This window comes from Triticum aestivum, chromosome 1B (genome assembly GCF_018294505.1).
Source record: "Triticum aestivum cultivar Chinese Spring chromosome 1B, IWGSC CS RefSeq v2.1, whole genome shotgun sequence".
Taxonomy (NCBI): domain Eukaryota; kingdom Viridiplantae; phylum Streptophyta; class Magnoliopsida; order Poales; family Poaceae; genus Triticum; species Triticum aestivum.
Window position 1 is genome coordinate 674,658,066 of NC_057795.1, and position 7,846 is coordinate 674,665,911.

The following is a 7,846-nucleotide window of genomic DNA, read 5'->3' on the forward strand; positions in this document are numbered from 1 at the left end:
AATTTATCCATATCTCTGGTCATCATAGGCCATATTCAGTTCTTCTTCCGCAAGTGTTGCATCATTCTGCACCAACGTTACTATAGAAAAACATATTAAATTCTTTTGCACGGTCACCTAGTTTGAAATTAACCAAACACAGAATGATGATACACAAAGATTAAGACATCACCTCAAACAAATCTTTGAAGCCATTACTCCAAGTTACAGGGAATGAAACAATGTTTAGAACAATCCTAAAAAAGCTGAGGGGCATCCAATTTTAGATATACATGGTGCTTAGACTTCAAGGATCATATGTAGTGGTCATCACAAAAAAAGGATCATATGTAGTGCCACCTTTAATTCTGAAACTAAGAACAGGGCTATTAAAATTACGTATCAATCTGAGCAGAATCACCACCACACTTCACTTAGCTAATAACTGCACCAGAAAGTTGCATTTCTTGCTTAGTAACTCTACTGATTAAGTTGGTTCTTCTCAAAAAAAAAGTTGGTCCTTGAGAGAGACTGACTGCTGTAAACCTGGTTGCATTGCAGTTCGAGTACGAGGACTGGCTGGCGGAGCAGTGCGGGCAGGAGAGGATCGAGGAGTGGAGGAAGGCGATCCATGTCGCGGCGAGAGGCGGGGTGTGGCACCGGCCGGAGAGCTACCGGGACGAGCACTGGGGCGACGACCACCTGCTGGACCAAGCGCACCGTGATCTTGCCAAGTACTCCCTCCGTAAACTAATATAAGAGCGTTTAGAACACTCATCATCCCCTGACTCCATCGACTGACGGCGCTACACTTGCGATTCTGCTTCTATCACTTGCTGGATTGTGAATGAAGTGCCAAAAGAAAGCAGAATTCATGTGACATACATAAAGATAACATTAAGAAAAAAAGCAGAGAATGCACCAGCCGGGAATCGAACCCAGGTCTGTACCGTGGCAGGGTACTATTCTACCACTAGACCACTAGTGCTGTAATGTGCAATTTCTTTGGAAAATTTAACAATTTCAGCACTCGACCACTGGTGCTTCTATGATGTAATTATTTTTTCAGTATATACAGGTAGACCATGTAAGAATACACGGTATGATGCAATGAAGAGTTATGTTCCTTTGAGAGAAGCAGATGCTGTCACCAAAATTGCATAGGAGCTCAGGTGTGATCTTGGTTGCTCTGCCTCCTCCGGATGCCGATGGATTTTGCAGCTCCTAGCTAGAAATGGGGGCTGAACTCCGCCCTGTCAGTGCATGCGCTCGTCTGCTATATTAATTCCAGAGATAATTACACATGCAGTCTCTGTACTCTCCAGCGTGTAACACGATGGTCCTCGAACTTGTGAAATGCTTCACTACAGTCCTCAAATACAAGGATACGCTCCAATACGGTCCTGACTACGTCTCGCGGTACGCATAGCAGCCCAGCCTGTGTCACGCTATCGTACAGTAGAAGCATGAGACCCACATGTAAGTTCAGGAGAGAGAAAGATTAGAGAAACAAATTGCAAGAGGAATGTTTGAACCAGAGACTTGTGGTCGCTGATTGCAAAGCGCTTTCAAAAATTACAATAGCCATGGATGGTAAATAAAGTGTTTGTGCATTTGAAAAAAATGTTCAGAATGTTTTGGAAAATGCTTAACATGTACTCCCTCCGTTCTGATTTACTTGTCGTGGTTTTAGTTCAATTTTGAACTAAAACCACGACGAGTAAATGGGAACGGAGGGAGTAATTGTAAATGCACTTTTTAAAATGTCCATAATGCATTCAAAAAATAAACACAAACTTGAAGGAAAACGATAAGAAAACCGGTAGCTGGGCATATAATGGGGTAAATTATTACCATTTTCTAAAACCACAACAAGCATTATTCAAAATACGAGTTGTCAATTTTTTAGTAGTTGTGTATTTGAAAAAACTATAAGGATGCACAACAATTGTGTGTGCTTCAGTGCTTATGGTCCTGAACGAAGATACATAAATTTGCTTACTTTAAATCCACATAAATATTAGGAAAATTTTATGTTTACCTCTTCAGCGTACAAAAGAATGAAAATAGAACAAAGATTTAAAATGCACAATAACTGTGATTTTTATCTTGAAAAATTAAACTTAAAAATAAATAGGAAAACTAAACACAAACATGGTAATTTTTTTAAAAAAGGATAGAATACATATCCGTAAAATCGCTTGAAGATTTTCTTAAAATACGTACGCTACACTACTGAAGCATGCCCAATTTTATGTTCTTCCGAACGTGAGCGATACACGGAATTGATTTATATTTGCACTGTACAGTAACCACACGTAGGTCTGGTGGCTAAGCTCATGTTGCGCAGATGGCCTGTGGTCTCTTGCTTGAACCTCACCGCGTTAGAATTATTTTTTCCATTGATTTATATCTCAAGGCGCTGACATGTGGTGTGGGACCCACATTTCTATGCTTACATGGCATGATTCTGCATACGGGGCATGGCGGGAGACGTTCCCAGGACTGTATTGGAGTGTATCATCGTATTTGAGGACCATAATGAAGCATTCCACGAGTCTGAGGACGATCTTGTTACGTGCCTGAGAGTACAAGGACCGTGGCTGTAATTATCTCATTAATTCCACCATCCCTGACTGAATCTAGCATCCTTGTCCAAGATTTCCAGTCTTGACACCTCGTGCAAGCGAACCTTTCTTTGAAATCAACTGGTTTTCATTTCTTTTGAAGGATGCTAAAATTATGAAAGAACCTCCAAAAAAGGAGGCAAATCTGAGTGACCTTATAAAAATATGTGTACCCTGAACCTGTACTCCATAATCTATATCTATATCTATATCTATACCTACTAATAAAGCAAGGTGCGTTTCGCCAATTTTTCATCCATTCACCGCCGTTTTTTTTATATCCGAGGTGGTACTAAATTTTTGTGGCCCAGCTGCTAGAAAAGAAAACAAAAGAGTTTTGTCCAGAATTTCGTACATGGGCCGCACGCGCTAAGGCCGAGAAAAGCAACACATTTATATCCTGCGCCTGCTGCTGGGAACCTTATTTATCGCACAGAGCCACATATAGTTGGTGCGTCCCATCTGTCGCCTAATGTTGGGCCTGACCATTTCCGTTTTTTCTGTGCTTTTTTCTATTTTTCAATTTTTCCTTCCAAGATATATTTTTATTTTTCCCAATTATCGTTTGTTGTAATATTTTTTTTAAATATTAGAATTTCAAAATTTGTTACCATTTTCAAAATTATTTGGAACTTTAAATTTATATTTTCGTTCAATTTTTTCTTGAAATTCAAAAAATATTCGCATTTTAAAAAAATCCAAATTTTTTCAAGACTTACAAAATAAATTTCATTTTACAAACAATAGTAATTCGAATAATAAATTTTTAAAAATATTCACAAATTCAAGATAATGTTCGTGATAAAAAACACATTTTTCAAAATGGTTTTGAAAGTTCAAAACAAGTTTCCATTTAAAAAATGTTTCACAAATTCAAAAAAATCCATTTCTCCGTGTTAAAAATGGTCTTGTTTTCAAAAAGTATTTGTGAATTTTAAAAAACTTTCTATTTCATTTTTTTGCCTTTTCTAGAAATTAACGCTTTTCCCAAATTAAATGCTCATATGTTTTAAAAAAATAGGAGGTCACCACAACCTCGACAAGGAGGTGGACCTCAAGGGAAAAAAGGCATGAGTTGGGTAGTGGCCGTCACTCGAACCAACCCCACTACTATGAACATCTCGCGGACCAAACATGACCCACGAGAACACCACAGTTCTCTGCTATGTCGTGCCACTGTTGTGGAGAACGTCTTGATGGACACATCAATTATCTCTCCCGATGCTTTTCGCAAAAAATGTCTCCCGTTGCAACACACGGGGCATATGTGCTAGTGTTACTTACTTGAAGTGTGTCTTGTATGTGCTTCGTTGTGGGCTCTCTCGCTTTGTAGGACAGGGACGCATTAGACAATCAGTTCTACTCCATGATATTATCATTATTTGCCTGCCAATTAACTGAGCTGTTGCAGACAGTCTTTATATTGCCGCTGACATAGACAGTCTTTGCCCAATATTAACCAATGTAGGGAGATTTGTCAATTATGCGGGCACACTATTTATTTTGTAACAAAAGCGAGACTGGCTTCGGCTCCTCGGGTCGCTCCCGCCGGCGGCGGGGGGGGGGGGGGGCGAAAACCTAGCCGCCGCCAGCGCAGATCCACCGGTCATCTTTCCCTTGCCGCCACCGGCAGACGTCGCCGGGCAAAGCCCGCGCGGCTCGGCGGCGGGGGGGGGGGGGGGGGCACTTCCTCCTCCCGTCTCAGCTCCGGCAGCCCGGGCTGCCCATCTCGGCGGGATCCAGGGCGTTGCTCCCGCGCTGGTGCGCGCATGGGTTGGGGCGGACGCGTTCAAGCACGGGGAGGCGCGCGTAGGGCGGCGCAGCCTGGCTGTGTTGGAGAGGCTGCGGATCTGGCGTCTCGGAGGCAGGCGCGGATCTGGCAAGTTGGGCGCGATGGTGGAGCTCCTCTGCTGTGCGGCACGGGTAGTGAGGCAGGGATGGCTGCGTCTTGGGGCATGCGGTGGCCGCACAGGTCGTGGGCGCGCCGCACCAGGGCGGGCCCCTACTGGATCTGAAGAGGGCCGCCATCGGACGGGGTCTTGCTTAGTACTGCGGCAGAGGAGATGGGTCGGGCGGGAGCCAGCTTCTCGGCGGCGCGTGGGCTGTAGATGGCTCTGTGCACCGGCGGCCGTCGGCTAGTTGGGCTCCAGGGGTGGTGTGAAGCAGATCAGGCCCCGGCATTCTGTTCTGCGAGGAGGCCGTGATGACCGTCGGGCGCATGGGGCCGGCGGCTCTATCCGGCGTGGACCGGAGGCGGTGATGAAGACCTGGGGCCCGACATCCAGTTCTGAAGGTGGTTTGCGGCGGATGTTGGGCGCATGGGGGCGGCGGCCGCCGGCCGTCTGTCTGCGGTGATGGTCTGGCTCGGGTTGGTGGTCGGAGGTGCAGCGCCGGGTGAAGACTTTGCTGCCGGCTCTTGAGCTGGGGCAGGCGACGCCTGCGGGCGCCGCTTCCTTCTTGAAGGCGTCGCTGAGGCGTTCCTGCTCGCTCTACTACACAAGGATGTTCGGGGGAAACCCTTGATCCCCTAGGATCGGACGATGATGGCGACGTGTGTCGCACCTCTTGGGCATCGTTCCAGGAGCTCCTTAGCGGCCAGAGGGGCCAATGATAGGTGGGGAAGGTTGTGCTGCTCGGTCGTGTTCGTCCGGCAAGGGGTCGGTTTGGCTTCTGTGGCAACGATAACGGTGGTGAGCATTGTCGGAGGCGTGGCATTGGTCGTGGTAGTTGGCTCTTCTCCGGCGTGTCCATAAGACTACCTCGGCTGCTTGTTGCTGTGAAGTCGAAGCTGCGGTGTGGGTCACCGGTGGTGTACGATGACGAGCGACAAGTGGTCCGTTCGGTGATCTTCCGTGACGCCAACATTGCCTTGCTCTCTGTAATTCTCCGCCGGAGTCGGAGCTGCGTTGTCTTACCGTGGATGGATGCAAGGGCGGAGCTGGGCCCGGGGCGTGGAAAATCTAACAGGCTATAAATATGTAGTTTTTTTTGTGCAGGCCCGGTTGCAGCCCAGTCAAAAGAAAGAAGACCCAAGGCCTGATGGGCTGGCTCACCTGAAATGCATGCACGATCAATCTCCAGCGCTCCCCACGACGCACGATCTAACTCCCACGTAGGCACAGGAGCTTGTCTCAAAAAAAAAAAAAAAAACGTAGGCACAGGAGCTGTCAGCGCTCACGCCGCCGCCGCCGCCGCCGCCGATCTAACTCGCACACACGATCAGTCTCCAGCGCTTGCACCGCCGCCTCTAATGGCCGCCGTGGCATCGTCCACCGGCCGCCTCCGCCCACCCACTACACCCACAGTCCCACTTCCCCCTGCTCCCGGCCACCGCCCTCCTACGCGTCGTTCGCCCGCGAGAGGCGCACCATCTCCTGCTGGCTGCTTGACTGACGCAGCTTGGTATTTTTCTTTGATGCTTTCCCGGTTTTCCCTGATGGTTTCCACTTTGTATCGTGTTCTACAAATATCAATTGATCTCTGTGTCCCTAAAATTTAATAATTGAAATAATGTGTGTATGTGTGCACGTGTGTATGTATCCCAGTAATTTATATAGGGTAGTGTTGAACTTAAATGGATGTAATTGCCAATTTCATTTCATATATTATATAGAGAAAAAAAGATGGAGAGGTTTTTTTTCACCCGTGTCTGCAACGGGTGTGTCAACACCTATCATTTCAGATGGACAGAATTGGGCTTTTTAACTCGTTGAACTGGTAAGATTTTAGATTTGTATCGATGATAATAGTTTCACTTGATGTTTATTTTTTTATGATATTATATACATTTTTAATGCCTTGAAGGTGTTGGTTCTTCTAGCATTAATAAGTTATGGAATGCACCGATGAAGTAATCAATTGATTTAGTATTTGTTTGTATTCTCATATTACTATCTGTACTTCTGCCATGTTTTATCTATTTTTTGGATCATTAACCATCAAGTTTAAATTGTAGATTTATTGGGAAATTAAAATTTATTTTGTATGCTTTCGCATCAGGTGTTTTTAAAAATGATATGAGGTAGTTTTAAGTGCCAAAGTTTTTCCATGTCGTCGAAAAAATAGGGCCCGGGGTTTGCATCATTCCTGGCTCCGCCACTAGATGGATGGCGTTCCGCCGTGTAAGGGTAGTGTTGTTCGGCGGCTAATAGGGTTGCTGTTTTTCTTTTCTCTTTGATCTTCGGATCCTCCCCATGTTGTTTCTTCCGCTGCTTTCTGCTTAATCTAATTGAAGCCAGCAATTTGCTGGATCTTTCAAAAATATATATTTTGTAACTTCTTGGCACAATGTGCTCCTGTCTGAAGCTTGATTTGTGTCAGAACTCATTTTGCATCTGTGAGATTTCGGTATGAACTCATTTTGCTTACTTCATACTACTTTCCTAGTGTCACATGTTGGAATGAAGTTTATGCTCCTTTGATAGAAGCAGATGTTGTCACATGAGTTCTATGTTTAAAACACTCTTATACATGGGACGGAGGGAGTAGTATCTAAGGCACAGAGGAACCAGATCATCAAATCCTATATACCTAAGAGATTCACCCCCACTATCCTATTTATCTTAACATGCATCAGTCCAACCACATCAGCGATTACAGGGAGGACCCACCATAGGTTGACAACAAATCATGTGATTAAATGTTTTATTTGCATGCAGTCATTCCCTGGTCACCGAAGCGACCGTCCTTTCCTCTTCCATTCAATTACAACTATAGAACGTACCCACCACAAGATGACCTGCGTGAATTGACATGTCGAAAAAACATACTAGTAAGCTGGAAATGGGCCCCAAAAACCGGGGGAAACATAGAAGGAAAGAGTAAAGTTTCAACTAGAGGGGGGGGGGGGGGGGTTGTTAAGAGAACAGTGAGTTGAGCAATATCGCTGTTCTTGGATTGGCCGCATCATTGCAGAAGTTCATTCCTCTATGTGCTTACCTAAATTGTTGAGACGTTATATGTTGGCCAAGGAGACACCAATCAGTATCTCAACCAAATCAAAAGAATCCTCTAAGAAAAGCTAAATCGGAAGAAAAGGAAAATGTGAAAGCACAACACACATAAGAAAGCACAGCACACATAAGAAAGCACAGCACACATAAGAACGTACCCACCACAAGATGACATGCGTGAATTGACATGTCGAAAAAACATACTAGTAAGCTGGAAATGGGCCCCAAAAACCGGGGGAAACATAGAAGGAAAGAGTAAAGTTTCAACTAGAGGGGGGGGGAGGGGGG

The 7,846-nt window shown here is 45.3% G+C and overlaps 1 non-coding gene across 1 annotated transcript; it reads right to left on the reverse strand.

The window, feature by feature from the left end:
• Positions 1-896: 896 nt before the first annotated feature.
• TRNAG-GCC (transfer RNA glycine (anticodon GCC)) lies at positions 897-967 on the reverse strand. Its single transcript has one exon. It is a non-coding gene; the product is annotated as a tRNA-Gly (tRNA).
• Between the last annotated feature and the right edge of the window lie 6,879 nt (positions 968-7,846).